At 46.3% G+C, this 16052-nt stretch overlaps 1 protein-coding gene across 8 annotated transcripts in view; it reads right to left on the bottom strand.

The window, feature by feature from the left end:
• Positions 1 to 16052, bottom strand: part of KCNE2 (potassium voltage-gated channel subfamily E regulatory subunit 2) — a 178866-nt gene that overhangs the window by 76057 nt on the left and 86757 nt on the right. The window contains exon 1 of one of the 8 annotated variants that reach the window (XM_078656921.1): positions 7661 to 7681. The exons of the other annotated variants lie outside the window; for them this stretch is intronic. The gene's annotated coding sequence lies outside the window, so the exon portion shown is untranslated. Of the gene's footprint in view, positions 1 to 7660; positions 7682 to 16052 lie in introns of those variants that run through there. 8 annotated transcript variants of the gene reach the window in all.

The raw sequence follows: 16052 nt of genomic DNA on the forward strand, positions 1-16052 counted from the left end.
TTCATTTCCGAACTATAACATCCCTGTAACTTTTGTTTTTATACAGTGACTTTCTAAGGTTTTTTAAATGCTGATTCCTAACTATAACGTTCTTGTAACCTTTGGTTTTTTTTCAGTGACTTTGTATGTTTTTTTAACTAGAAGTCACGTTTGCAGAGTAGTGGAGAAAGCTTGCTGGGCCTCCACCGAGCCCTGAGGAATCTTGCTGTGTAGGACTTACAGGTGGTAGCAGGAGGGCTTCGCCCCCAAGGTCCCTCAGGAGTAAAGTGGACCTCATGCCCCAACCAGTAGTGCACCACGAGCCACGTTTGCAGAGTGGTGGAGAAAGAGTGTGTGGCTTCCAAAGACCTCTTAGCAAACCCACTGAGTGAGAATCACTGGAGATAAAAGGAGGGGTAGTTAGACTCCAAAGACATCCTTGGGAGCCAACTACCCCTCCTGTTACCTCCAGTAAGTCCCACATAGTGGGATCGCTGAGACCTGGTAGGAAGCCATGCCCTCTTTCTCCACCCCTTTCCAAACGTGCTTCCTGGTGCACTGCTAGTAGGGGTATGAAGCCCCCTTGGCTATTGCGGATCCTTTGGGGCCAACTAACCCTCCTGTTATCTCCAGTAAGACCCACACAGGTATATTTCTGAAAGGTCATCAGAGGTTATACCCCATTCTTCACCACTCTGCAAAAGCACCTCCTGGTGCACTGCACGTTGGGGGAAGAAGTGCAGTTTAGTCCTTTGGCCCTCAGGAGGCAAGGGGACCTCATCTCCCAACAGAAGTGTGCTGAGAGGTGTGTTTACAGAGTGATGGAGAAAGGGGTCATATCCTTTGACCACCATCTCTCAGCAATCTCACTGTGTGGAGCTTACTGGAGGTCACAGGAGGTCTTGTTGGCCCCTAGGAGACCCTCAGCAGCTAAGGGGACTTTAACCCCCAACCAGGAGCGTGCCAGGAGGCATATTTGCAGAGTAGTGGTGAAAAGGGGCAGGTGGGGCCTCTGACGAGTTGCTGGCTATTTTAGGAGGGGGGCCACAGAGCCTTCTGGTTTTTATTATGAATTTTTTATTAGAAAAGAGAGGGGGCCATGCGGCCCCCCTTCTGGGCCATTTTCAGCCCCGGTACCCCCATCCCCCAGGGCACCCACATTTTCCACGCTGGGTACCGCGGGGGAGCCTCAAGGCACCCTAGTACCTGCCGGCTCCCCGCCTATTGCTGGAGCCTGCATTGCTTTTGGATCCAGGGAGAAACTGACATGCAGCTCCATGGATCCCAAAGCAATGTCTGTTTCCTTGCTCACTTCACAGTGGGCAGGGAAACAGACACTTCTCCTCTTTCAGCAAGCAAGAGCATTTTTGCTCTTGCTTGCTGAAAGCAGAGCAGGTTTTCTATGGCCTGGCGGGGGTGATGGTCCCTGGGTAGGGGGGTCCGCAACTGACCCCCTTCATTCATTGTCTTTTTGTGCCGCAGGTAGGTGACAATCACCCGGGTTGCATTCCTAATGTAAAGTGCCCAGGGAGGTGGCGGTCCGCGGGGCAGCCTGGAAGGCATTAGGACCTCCCTTGCATTTTGTCTAAATTGAAAACAGTGTGCCTAAGTGGGGTGGCGGTCCCCGGGGGTCCGAGGGACAGGAGCCCCCCCAGCATTAATATATACTAAGCCCTGGAATAACCCGGCTGCAGAGTGGCCACGTGGACCCCCCGCATTTCTTTTGTCTTCAGCCCTGGGGAAGTGGCAGTACCAGGGCCTGTGGGGTTACGCCCGGGCCTCCCCATCACTATTTTCAAATGCCCCCGGGTCCAGGCCCACCCGGGGGCCTAAATTAAACAGAGTGCAGGAGCCTGCGCTTTGGGTTTATTTTCGTTTTGGGTGGCAGTCGCAAATCCAATGCAACTCCCACCAAATTGTTTTTTAAATGCTTTTTTGGCCTGGGGGGGATTTTTGTGGGACCCCCCACCCCCAAGAGGCCTAGGGGGTCAGGGTGTTTCTACGCTTCCCCGTTTTCTTTTTTTAAAATCATTTTTCTTGTGACTCGGTTGAACGGAGTCACAAGATGGCTGCCAACACTTCCTGGGGCGTGGCGGTCCCCAGGGCCATGGAGGGCTCCAGGAGGGGGGCCACGCAGCATCCCTCCCACTTAGTGCACAGCCCTGGGGAGGTGGTGGTCCCCGGGGCTCGTGGGTCCGTAACAGTCCCCCACACATTAAAAATGAAGCCCCTGGGGATGGGGGTTCCCGGGGCTGCGGGAGGGCCGAGTGCCCTCCCGCACATAATTTTAAGCAAGCCCCGGGGGTGGCGGTCCCCGGGGCTGCGGGGGCCCCCGTATATATTTCTTAGCAGTGCCCCCGGGACCTGGCCCACCCGGGGGCCTCAATTAAATGAAGCGCGCTTCTTTTTTTATTTTTTATTCCGGCGGTACTCGCGACCCCAGCGCGAATTTCGCAGAAATTTGAAAGTCCTGGGGGTCCTTGTGGGACCCCCTGAGCAGGCCTAGGGGATCAGAGTGTTTCTACCCTGCCCCCTTTTCTTTTTTTTCACCTTTCTTTTACTGTTTTCTTGTGAATCGGTTCTACAGAGTCACAAGATGGCTGCCAACACTTCCTGGTTTGGAGTGTTGACAGCCAATTAGAATAAAGCTTGTGGTCAGGAGGGTTCGCGAACCCTCCTCGGCCATAAATATCGAAACTTTTATTTTTTGATTTTCTCAGCAACTACTGAACGGATTTACTAATTAAAAAAAAGGGCACTTTCCGAACCAAGCACAAATGTTTTGCCAAATTTGGAGTAATTCCGTTCAAAAGTTCGGGCTGTAGCCTTGCCTAAAGTTTCCTATGGGAAATTGATTTTTTGACTCTTATTTTATGAATTTTTGAGCAACTACTGAACGGATTTACACCATCTAAAAAAAGGTCGCTCTCTTAACCAGGCACTACCTTTTTGCCAAATGTGGGGTAATTCCATTAAGCAGTTCGGCCTGCAGCCTGTCTCAAAATTTCCTATGGAAAATAACATGGAGAAAATGCATTTTGGGACCCCACTTTTTCTCAACCCTGCTTGACGAATCACCCCCAAAATTTCAGGATAGGAGCTTACCTGGATAGACTTTTTTGGGGAGAATTTCGCGAAGATTCGTCAAAAGACGCCAAAGTTATTAGCAAATCAAAAAATGCTTTTCTGATGGAAAATAGGTTCTAACTATAACTACCTACTGGCAACCGCCAGTCGTAATATATATATGTGTGTGTGTATATAAATATGTGTATATATATGTGTATATATATATGTGTGTGTAAACTTAGAAAATGGCATCTTCTCAGAACCACAAGACCACCTGATCCAGTCAGCACTAGAGCCACAACTTTGACTAAAAAGGACACTGGTACAAACACGAGTCCCTATTTAAATGTAGGTGATATGGACACCCTTCTGGCCGTACATGAACTTTACAAAGACATAGACAGAGGCCTTGACCATGTAGGACACTCCTTAGGTGTCACTGATCGACCAGCTACATCAAACTTCAAAACGAACTCCATTTTCTTCCCTAGCATGTCCAATGACAATATTGACAAACTTCATGACACTGTTATTAATGACCTCATAAAATTCCGCAAACAGAAAAGGATGATAAACGCACCACAGAATTTCTCAGCTACACAAAGTAGAGTGATTAAATCCCTATCTGAGGACAAAAATATTGTGATACACCCAGCAGATAAGGGGGTAACATTGTGTTGTGGGACAAAAAGTTGTAAAATCAGGAAGCTCTGAGACAATTGGAAGACACCAAGTTCTATGTAAAAATCAACATGCAAGAATATAATGAAAGTATTATTTGCATATGGAATATGTTGAATGGTTGGAAAGACAGTGATATTTTACATTGGGAGGAATATTGTTATCTCAAACGTGATTATCCAAAACTGCCTGTATTTTATCTCCTCCACCAAAATCAACAAAAACCCCACTAGACCACCCGGGAGACCGATTGTCTCCTCAATAGGTAGTGCATCAGAACTTTAGCACCTTACATAAAAGACACCAAATATTTTTTTATAAAATTGGAAAATGGTGATTGGGAGGAAGACTTTCTTCTGATTACAATGGATGTGAATTCATTATACTTGATTATTGACCACACTTTGAGCATAAAATGTTGTCAACATTTCCTCAAGTACAGGGATATGTGTTACCTTGAGCATACAAATGATTAAATTTAGCCTGTACAATAACATGTTCATGTTCACTGGAACACTGTACAAACAAATCCTTGGGATAGCCATAGGAGTGTGTTTCGCTCCTAGTTTTGCAAATTTGTTCCTAGGAGTGGGGGAGGAGGAGATACCGAAAGAGCTCGCATTGCACTGTGAGGGAGAAAAAGTAATCAAGTAGCTCTACTATATAGACAACTTATTCGTCATATGGAGGGGTAGTGAGGACAGTGGCAAAAAAGTCATTGAAAAGCTGTACTTGAATGATTATAACTTAAAACTCTCTTACATGATGAGTAGGAAAGTCATTGAATTCCTAGATGTCCTAGTTGAGATAGAGGACAACAGGCTGCGCACCAAACTACATCGCAAGACAACAGCAGGCAACATCTTACTCCATGCTCTCAGCAAGGGGTTGCTGGTGCTCATCGCCGAGATGAGCGCCGCCCTGCCACCCTTGGGGGATTAAACCAATGTGAGCTTGAACATGGAGCAGCTAGCAATAAATTGTGCTGGCTGCTCGGTGAACAAACATGGGCAAATCCAGGTTTTTCTTTGAAGGGGTGGGGAATGATGGCTCTTGGCTCTGCTGCGCATGCTTTTGGCTGGCCGAAGATTTCTTCGACCTGGAACCAGAAAGCAGAGCAGTGACAACACACAGGTGGGCAAGATCTGTGTATCACTGCCAGAATACAGCTTTGAATTAGGGTGCATTTCGTATAGCCCAGGGAGGAGTCAGAAGCTCCCCATTAATTCCGATGGCTGGGGGCAGGCCAGTTCAGCTTCGGGGAAAGTAGTGGGTGTGGCCGTGGCCTATGCCTCTTCCTTGAGAGAGACCCAGTAACAGTTGTTGTTTAGAAGTGATTGGTGTGCTGGGGTCTGGGGGAGGGGTCAATCCAGAATTTTCCAGTGAGTTCTGCACTCTGCAGTCACGACTCGGAGCCCGGCGTGAGTGCATATCGAGCTCATAGCTTTGAGGTAGAGGCGAGCACTGACTAAGTAAGTAATAGTATTATGACCTGACCCGACTAATAACGATGGCTGCAGCTTCAGTAGCTTGAATGAAAGCGTATGTGACTAATTTAGAAGGAACACCCGCCTTTCTTTCACAGGCCAGTGCAAGAAAAAGGCCCAGCCGGTGTTCCTTCTAAATAAATCATGCACGCTTTCATTGAGGCAGCCAGCAAGCAGACACGACGCCTGGCACTTTTGATCTTCCTGTCGTTAACTTTAAGTCACATATTTTTGGTTTCTCTATTACACAACCTTTTTCTAATCTATAGACGTGACACACAAAGCTGAGAAGGCTGGAAAAGGGAAACGTGCTGCCGAGTCATGGATTTCCTGCTTGACTGCTCCATAAACTGTACTCCACCCTGTGCTGTTGGCGCAGATCAGGGGATGATTAAAAAAAAAAGTTCCGAGCACATCCAGGCCATGTTTGCTGCTGCCGGCAGGCTCTGAGTGAGATACAGCTATTCTTGAAAGTAGGACTCGCACAGCCTGTGATTCGACCACGTTTGGACCTGATAAATAGGTTGTGGCGTGCTACAGGGGTATCGCTGTCTGTTCCTTCCAGCGTAATAACAACGTGCTAATACAAAGCAACCTCTGCGATAGAGGAAGCTGCCTCCGTGCACAGCTGTGGGGATACCCTTGGGGTTTATTCTGTTCAACTGAGTGTCAATAAAATTGTTCAAAAAAGTTTTCAAAAAGTTCAGGTTGTCAATGTTGTTTATTCACAATCATTGTTTTTCATTCTTTTTTTGCTTTGAATGGCTTCATCCAAATGGTTAACACATCTTCTAATGCTTTCAACACCATATTTGTTTATCCCAATGCATTACGGGCTGTATTGTTGCCCTTCATCAGGGGTTCAATTCTAAACAATAAAGAAAGTACATATTTGAGCACCAATATGCTAAAAAAGACTGTATCATTATGCTATGAGGGTTAGAGTTCTGCATGCTATAAGTGAACCACTGTTCATACAAGTATATCATCTCTGGTCGAATCAACTCTAGCGTGTGGTGACGGTGCCTGAAAAGATAACGTTCACGTGTGTCGATTTACGTGCTTGATTCATGAGATTAGTTATCACAAACATTCTTTGGGTGCGCGAAAGCGGACTAGGTGTGTGCTCAATATATTGAATGTGGGTTTGTGGTGATTATTTTTTTTAAAAATGTGAACATGAGCATGTACAATGGGCTATTCATATCGTTGCATGCCGTGATGTATAAAGTTGCAGCCCGTTGTGCTCATAGATTACTCACATGGCGGCTAGCGTTGGCGAGATCCGCCTGTGTGAAAAAGGGTAAACGCCATAAGTGAACGAAAGTGGGTCCGTGGACCATCTCTCATCAATAGTGCGCTGTTACGCAGTCCTCCTGGTAGAGAGGTACTTACTAGATCAGCTTGAAGTGTGTAGACATGCCTTCATTCACTGGTGGGGAACCGGAGTGTACATGCGTCTCTCGATCGACTGTGTTAATATGTGAATTGGTTAGCAGCAATGATGGACTTAATCTGATGATGCTAACGTGGGGGCCATCCTGTGATGGTGAATCGGATCTAGTAAACTAACAATGTGACAATGGAATATACTGGTGTGATAAAGGTAAACAGAATAAACCCCAAGGGTATCCCCACAGCTGTGCACGGAGGCAGCTTACTCTATCGCAGAGGTTGCTTTGTATTAGCACCTTGAGATACAGCTATGTCTGTGGAAATATTAAAATAAATAAGCAGACATGCATTGTTTTTATTTCTTCGCCAAAAGTATCCTGAAAACAGGAACCATCAGGTCACAAAGTAAAAAAATGCAGTCAATATCAGAAGTCCTAACTGCGGCACATTTCTCTAATTGTTAGCTCGTGGCCGGGCTTGTGTTCAGGAATGTCCCCGGAAGTATCACACTCGTATCCTCCCTCTTAGACTTTCACAGCTTCATTCACCTCTACACGACAAAGACAGTCAGTGTCTATGCTTCCTCCAGTAGTTTGCACTGTGTGAACCCTTGAACGTCTTTCGACAGTCGTCGGGGGCTTTGCTAAGAAAAAACGAGTTTGCTTCACGTTGTTTTGATCAGTGTTGATGCATGGCCGCGAACTAGTATAAACAACCTAAGCAGACCTGGTTAAATGGTTATTAAGGCTTCGTTTTTGTGTTTGGGCGATGGTGCCCAGAGAAGAAAAGTTACAAATATGTTTCATCTATCATGTTAGCAAAGTGCAAAATAAATAACAATTATCTGTAAATAGCAATGAATTAACAACTTAATTGGGCTAAAAACATCATTTGGAAGCTTTCAGGTTCAAAGATCACGCTATCAGTTTGTGTGGCAATGAAGAGGTGAAACACTCAGGTACATCTCTCCCACAAGCAGTCGTATCCCTAGCCCCTGTAATATACAGTGAAGAATTTCAGGCACCCAATCCCACTGTCCCAGACCTTACCTAATGTTGCACTGTGAAGTCAGACCTTTCCATTACAAATCCCACTCCCACGGAGTGAAAAAATGCGAAGTCCATCCTATGTATGCTGGACCCTACAAAGGAATCATCAATGTCTGCAGCATTATTTGGATTTTCACTCTCAGTATACGCTGTTCCTGTCATATAAAGGTTTTCCATCGAACAGTTATGCACATCTCACACTAGGGAAAAAGAAATAGAAGCTGGGAGAAGACCACCCCTCTCTCTCCCACCTCCAGCCTGTGAGCAAATGGTGAGCACTGATTTTAGTCAAGAAGTCCAGCACAGCTGGAAAGGATGTTGTCTTCTGGCATAGGCACCGAATGGAAGCATAGCAAATGTGATCACTCAGTCATCAGTGCACTAGCGCTAGTTAACTTCTACCCAGTCTTTTATCTCCCCTAAAACCTATGAGGTTCTCTCTACACCAGAACCTTTCCTTTACATATCCGAGTGACCTGACCGGACTATTGGCGATGGATGCAGTGAAGCTTCAGCAACTTGAATGAAAGTGTGCGTCACATGACTAATTTAGAAGGAACACCAGCCTTTCACAGGCAGACTGCCTGGAGCAGGGAACAGGAAATGGGTCTCCAAGGCAGTGCTGGGTGTTTCTTGCTGGCTGGCAATTCACATGTGCTGCGCAGTCAGAAACGGATGTCACAATATTCACAGCATCAAAGCGGGTCCTGTAGTCGCTGGAACTGGGTACTTTTTAATGCATTGCCATGTTTGCCCTTCCCTCTTTGTCCCAGTGACAATAGGACCGGGGCCTCCAAGTGCTCCAGTGGTGCAAACCCTCCCATACCTCCTCATCTTAAGGCTTTGCTGTGGTGCTGTAGCTGTCACAGGCCACGTCACCTGCTAATTTTTAAGGTTACCACACCTCTGCATTATTACCTCCAGGACAGCACTGAGGTGGTCAGACAGGCTTCATTCTATACTAACGATTTTACACACCAGGGCAGGAGTGTAAGATCACGGTTCTACTGCATGGGGTACCCCTCTGAATACGTGGTGGGGGGGAGGCTCGGGTTCCTAGCAGGTGTCCGGTTAGCCATGCATCAAGGATTGGGAACCGTCTCTCAGGGTTGCAGGTGGTTTCACCTGTGTGGTCCGGGGTAGAACTGAGATCAGAAAATGAGTACTCATATCCTGTAATCTTAAATGTGTATATAAAGGTAAGTGATATATATGTAGTGAGAGTACTCAACTGTTAGTTAGTAGTACCATGACTTGGCAAATCACTTGACTAATAAATGAATAAACTAATAAATGAATGTGTCCTTAACAGGTGCTTATAAAACCACCAATATTAAAGATTAAGTGCCGGTGCTGAGCACTGGAAACCACTGGTTTAAATTAAGCACTGGTGTTGATTGATTGACAGCAAATGAAATGAAAAGAAGGTATAGGCTACATTTTCACATGAATCTGTACCTTTGAACAGTAGGCAGCACACAAATCTCTGCACGGTATGGGTGCATTCACCAGCTGAGCTATATTGCTGGAAATGGATGTGGACTTGTGACGTGCAAGTATTGTGCACACAGATCTCAGGAAAAAGTGATAATCAAGCTCTCATACAGGGACTGGTCTTTGCAAACTGCCAGTAAAGTGGGTTGGATTTGACAGACTCCGGTTTGCGAAGCATAGCGCGGGGGGTCAGCGTCCCTACCGTAGAGGTCCGTGTGACCTGCAGCTCGCAGGATCCACTCTCCAGAGAGTAATGGAGGGTTAATGTCCCAACTGCAGAGGTCGGTGGAGGATCTACTGGTCACAGAGGGTTAATGCACCTGCTGCAGAGGTCTGTGGGTGATCTACTGGTTACAGGATCCACTCCCAGGAGTGTAACGGAGGGTTAATGCACCTGCTGCAGAGGTTTGTGGGTGAGCTGCTGCTCACAGAGAATTATTTTACCAATGGAAATATGACCATATCTTGAGTGGTACAGCGCAAGTTGCAGACTAAAGGGTTTTTTGTTTGGTATTGTTGGCAATATTAACTTATAAATATCAACAACTTTTGAGTGCAACATTTTTAATATTTATATGTTGATGGCAATTTACATGTTTAGCAGGATAGACCAGATACAGTTTTTGGCAATAAAATATGGCATCCAAGAAGGGTGTATAATAATCAACGTATTTTCTACAATGTCCTGGACATCATGTATGAAATTGAAGGAATGACTGGGTATTTGAATTTTTCTTGCAATAATGGACAGTTCAGTTCAGTTCTTTATTTATTTCGGTGGTTAAAAACCATCATAAAAATACATAACATTACATTTCCACATATACTCATACTGAACATTACAATGTTAAAAAAAAGCAGATTTTTTAAAATTATTATTATTTACAAGCTTTAACCGGAAAAAGGGAGCAGTAAATTCATATCATACTCCGTCAACCCCTTGTATTTCTTAATTTGACCACAATTAAAAAAAAAACTCATAATAGTACACAGGGTACGCATCTCAGTTGCTCTTTGCAAGAATAATAAAGCAGTTTTGGCATGGTTAATTTTTGATTCCTTTAAAATGCCCACCAGGAATCTTCGACGTGGAATTTTATAAAAAGAACAAAATAATACAAAATGAAGGGTGTCCTGCGGAGACCTATTGTCGCAGCCGCAGGCACCCTTCTGCTCAATTGTTAATGTAAAACCAGACGGGTAAGCTAAAATATTGTGTAACAAATTGAGCCTAAAACGAGTCATTAAAACCTCTCATGTTGACTGTACATTAAAAAGAGATACGATTCCATAACCATTTCATTACTTACAAGCGAGTGGGCTACTACCGAGGATTTATTAGAGTCAAGTTCATTCCTCCTGTGGTCGTATTTTCCTAATAGCTGCTTTTGGACATGATATTTGCAAGAGCTATCCACATTTGAAGGGTCAGAAAATAACGTTTGCTGGTCAATAGACTCTAGAGTTTCTTTAATGTATTTTAACCAGGGGATTTGCAACCATCTGTCTCTCCGGAGACAATCCCTAATGATATGGATGCTCTGAGGTAGCTTTAATAGTTTCTTTAAAAATTTGTCTTCCTCTACTTGTATCTGGTGTGCATCCCTAAAACCCCACACCTCTGCCCCGTAAGTGGCTTTGGAGTTACTGACCGCTCTATACAGTGTCATCACCTGCTCAGGAGACCAATGACCCATCCTTCGTGCGAAGTTTAGTATGGCCCCGTTTGCTGAAACAAGTTTCCTGGACCTTTCCTCAATCAGTGGGGCGAACCTAATCTTTTCATCAAACAGGAGACCCAAGTATGGAAAAGTGGTCACAGTGTCCAAAACATGAGTTCCTATTTTGAACACAAATCTCTTATGAGGTTTTTTCCCTGCCACCATGATGAAAGACTTGGTTAGATTAACAGAAAGATCCAGATTCCTCATAAATTCAGCAAAAGATTAACAGAAAGATCCAGATTCCTCATAAATTCAGCAAAACCACTGATTAGAAGCTGGAGACTCACTGCTGTTCGAGCGAGGAGGACCGCGTCATCCGCGTACAACAGTACCGGAATATGGCGCGATCCCACTCTTGGGCAGTCAGTTCCCAGTGACAGCAGGGCACTCTCTAGGTCATTTATGTAGAGGGAAAATAGGAATGGAGCCAGGATACACCCCTGCCTCACCCCGCCAGAGCACGGGAAGGGATCAGTGCTCACCCCCCCGCGCTATAGCGGACCTTAGCAGTGGTGTTCCAGTGCAACTCCTTAAGTATATTGATCAGGTCTGGGTCGATTCCCAATCTAAACATAATTGCCCAGAGTTTAGCTCTATTAACATTGTCAAATGCTGCTGCCAGGTCCATAAATCCCATATACAGGGTCCCGTCATCTGACTTGATGTATTTAGCTGCTAAAAGGTATAAGTTGAGACATTGGTCACTTGTTGACTTGCCTGTCCGAAAGCCGTACTGGGTGTCCACCAAGGTATTATGAGTATCAGTCCACTCTATCAGACGGTTGAGAATTGCCCTACCTAGTACTTTGGCTGAGACATCAATCAGCGAGATTGGTCTGTAACACTGTGGGTTGTCCCTGCAGCCTTTTTTGTATATGGGGACAATCACTGCAGTTGACCAAGATCGCGGTAAACCGGATTTAATTGCGGCATTAAGTACTCGAGTCATGATCGGTACCCATAGATCAGTATTACTTAAAAATAGGTCTGGGGGGGGGTGCCGTCCGGGCCTGGTGCCTTATTACGAGTCAGCCCTAACACTGCTTTTAGAACTTCCGACAAAGAGAATTCTAATTCGGTTGCCCTGGGTCCCTCCCAAATCCCATCCCCAATATCTACCTCCTGTTGATTGTACAGATTTTTAAAATGGTAAATCCATTGGTCTGGTAGTATATTGGTGCTAATTACTGGTGAGCTTGAGTCTTGGTGACAGGGTCTGTTTATAATTCTCCAGAATTGGGCATAATCCCTATTTTCTCCTGCTTCTCTAAGGTCTGCCCAGACTTCCTTTTGGAGAGCACTCTTTCTTCTCTTAACCTGCATTTTTTAATTCTGTCTACAATGGGCGATTTCATTCTTGTCTCTCGGGGCCTTCTTTAAACTCTATTTTAATTCTCTTAATGCCCTCGAGCACTTCGTATCGAACCATCTTGGTGAAGATAGTTCCTTAATAGGCCTCTTAGTTTTTAAAAGCCCTTCCACTATTTTGGTTAGAGATTCAAAAGCCAGAACCACTCCTCTGCCCTCTGTGGCAAGGTCTAGGCAGGTCTCTATGTGCTCTTTCCCTTTGCCCACTAGGTTGGTATAGAAGTCTTGCGGGTTGATCAATACCCACCTTATGCGCCTCCCCTGGTCCGTTGGTTGGATTACAGTACTTCCCCCCAAGTTTTTTACTGGTAGATCATTATGTTTAATTTCCAGGAAGAGGGGATTATGATCGCTAAAGGGGCTCCACTCCGTTCTTGCTCTTATAATCTGATCATTAGCAAAGGCAGAGATTACTATAAAGTCTATTATAGACGCACAGCCTCTACCGTTGAATGTGGGTATGGGAGTCTCCCCTGCTTTTAACGGAACCAGATCCATTGTATGGGTAAGCGCAAAGCTATCTAGAAGCTTCATCAACAATGTGCCCTCCTTATTATGTTCAAAATGGGGACCTTTTTCTACAGGGCAGCATGACCAATCAGGAGAGATGGGGAGTAACTTAGGACACAGATGACAGTTAAAGTCCCCCATCAGCAGAATAGTTGGTTCAAGCCCTCCCTGCCTTAGATCTGTTTCCTCATTTAACCTACTCTCAAGCTCTAGTAATATGGGGAAGTTTCCATCAATTGAACCCGGATTGTAAAAGTTTAGAATTAGAAGTCTCTGCCCCTGCCCCTGGAATAAAACCGCTTGTATTGTGTCTGACACCCAGTCAGGTTGTGACCAAGTGCCCTTTAAGTCTAGATCTGCATATATCACTAGGCCTCCTTTTGCTCTCCCAGAATTCACTTCTTTGGCTGATCTAAAAAAACATTTATAGCCTTCCAGTTGACATGAGTCGGAATCTCGCGCCCATGTTTCTTGTAGAGCTATAATATGAAAGCCCCTTATGTATTCTTTCCACTCCTTGTTCTTAAGTTTAGCCCCCAAGCCTGCTATATTACAGGACAGAAAAGTTAGTCCAGCCCTATTCGCTTTCCTGCCCTCTGTGCTGGATTCCTTTACTCTACAGTCACCTGATTCTGCGGGCTCTGTGGCATTTTCAGTCTCATCCCACTGTATAGGGGGTTCTTCTAGCCTCGATTTTCGCTCATTCCTATCGCTGACAGGACCAACCTCTGTTGCAGGACATAAGAATTCCCCAGTTGCTGAAGGTATTACAGGCTCATTTTTCATAGAAGGTAGTCAGTCATTTTCCTCAAGCGACTGCAAAGGGGCGAATCTGTTTCTCCACTGAGAATAGTCTCGTGGAGGTGGAAACTGATCAGGGTAGCTTGTGGATCTGGCTCTTTGTGTGTGTTGTGGCATTCCGGGATTCCACCTAACATTATCAACGTTGTTGCTACTCCAGCTCCTTGGGTAGAAATACCCAAGCGGGAGCGCACAGATTGTGCTAGTGTGATTTCTGTTGGGGTTCTTCAGGATGTAATCCACAAGTCTAGTGTCTCTAAAATTTGCTACTATGCAGTCCCCTCTTATGTCCTTCTTCCTACCACCAAGCCAATTAACTCTTCTTACATGGACTATCTCTCCTCTTTCCCCATTATTTAATGGTCTGTGTATGTTCAACCACTTGGAGATTTTCGCATGTAGTTGGGAATCTGATTCTATGTCTGAGGCCCTAGTGTCCGGGACCCCTGCAAATACTATTACAAAGGGGCTGGCATCTGGAGGAAGATTTATGTGTGGGGGGGGCTATCTATGATAGAGAAAGGGTCAAAATCCATATGGGGTGAGCTATGGGGACCATTTCTTGGATAGTGGTCTACCTGCCCCCATTGCATTAGTGGTTGTGGGGGGAATTTATCAGTGTTTTTGGAGCTCATCTTGTGATTGTAACCCCCTCTCTGCTTCTGGTTAGATCCCCCTCTCTGCTCTCGGGGAACTTTCGGCGCATCGTGTATCTGAGCAATTGTATGTTGGGTATGGCTAACACAGTTGTTGCTTGACAGTGTGTTTTTGTCAGTGTTATCGTTAGTGGCCACATTACTTGGTTGGTTGTGAGTTCTGTTATCTTGCTTTGTTTAGACAGCTCACTCGCTATTTTGTCCACCTTGCTTATAATGGGTTTCAACTGGGCAATTATAAAGGTTTCTAGATATTTTTTGAGGTCTCCTAGGACTTCCTCAATCCATCCTGGTGGGTTTATGTTTGTATGCACGTTGTCATCTACCAGGATAACCTCTTGCCTATTTTTAGCCCGGCCATCTCTTGTGAGTAGCTTTTTTTGTCTCTGTTGTCCCTTAGTCCTCCCCCTACGAGTTGGTTTTCTCTGAGGGGTCAATTCGCTAAGCCCAGAGATTTCTATCCCCGGGGAGGGTGGGAGTTGAGCACAGGGAACAGCCTCAGTTGCGTTATTTGGTGAGGCTACATTCCCCGTTATATTTGGGCTATCAGCTAATGACGGATCTCTAAAGGGTGTTGAAGTAGCTGCAATGGGGTTAGGTGAGGAAGATAAGCTCCTTTCCATGCGTTCTATTTCCCCGGATACCTTCTTTAGCATCAGGTCAATTGCAGTGGGTTTTTCCCTTTACTTGGGGCTAAGTCTTTTGGTTTTGCCAACGTTTGTTTGGGGGTTTCAGTTTGGCGAGCTTTACTCATGACCGAGCGTGTTTTAGGGTGATTGTGCATATTATAGTCTAGCTCTTTTCCTCTTTTCCTCCCCCAAACTGCAATCACGAATCCTTATAATGAGTGTCCCAGTGGCTCAACACTTAACATACGAACATATGATTTAGATGATTTGGGCCCCTAACCCCCCTCTTCCTACGGCAACAGCTTGGAATCACAGTCTCGTTTATAATCTTGAATACAGGTGACCAATCCGGAACCACGCTAAACAGTACCTGTCACAGTGTGTCCATGCCAAGGGGGGGTGGCCCGTCCCGTCCCTGGTCGTCCCCGGACGGCCACAGACGGCCCGCCCTCTGCCCGGGCTCCGCCCGGCGCCGTCCGCGCGCGTCCGCGACACGGAGGGAGTGTCCGTTGTTTAAGCGCCTCCGGGCGCGTTGCAGGGCGGAAGTGGGCGGAGCAGTGTTGCTGCCTGGGAGCTGTAGTCTCCCCTGTGGCGGCCGCTCTGCGTTGGTGAGCACGGCGGCAGGGAGACCAACAGCGTGAGCAGCCCAGGGATCTCAGCAGGTAAGTGTCGCCTCCCTTGTCAGCCCCGTGAGATGTGGCCCCCGCTCCACTGAGAGAGCGTCCGTTGTTTAAGCGCCTCCGGGCGCGTTGCAGGGTGGAAGTGGGCGGAGCAGTGTTGCTGCCTGGGAGCTGTAGTCTCCCCCTGCGGCGGCCGCTCTGCGTTGGTGAGCACGGCGGCAGGGAGACCAACAGCGTGAGCAGCCCAGGGATCTCAGCAGGTAAGTGTCGCCTCCGTTGTCAGCCATGTGAGATGTGGCCCCCGCTCCACCGAGGGAGCGTCCGTTGTTTAAGCGCCTCCGGGCGCGTTGCAGGACGGAAGTGGGCGGAGCAGTGTTGCTGCCTGGGAGCTGTAGTCTCGCCCTGTGGCGGCCGCTCTGCGTTTGTGAGCACGGCGGAAGGGAGACCAACAGCGTGAGCAGCCCAGGGATCTCAGCAGGTAAGTGTCGCCTCCGTTGTTAGCCCCGTGAGATGTGGCACCAGTAATGGACAGTAAGACAACAATTCCAGCATGACAATTAGCCATATATTCTAATTCTTATCACTTATTT

The sequence above is a fragment of the Lissotriton helveticus genome, chromosome 8 (assembly GCF_964261635.1).
Source record: "Lissotriton helveticus chromosome 8, aLisHel1.1, whole genome shotgun sequence".
Classification (NCBI taxonomy): Eukaryota; Metazoa; Chordata; class Amphibia; order Caudata; family Salamandridae; genus Lissotriton; species Lissotriton helveticus.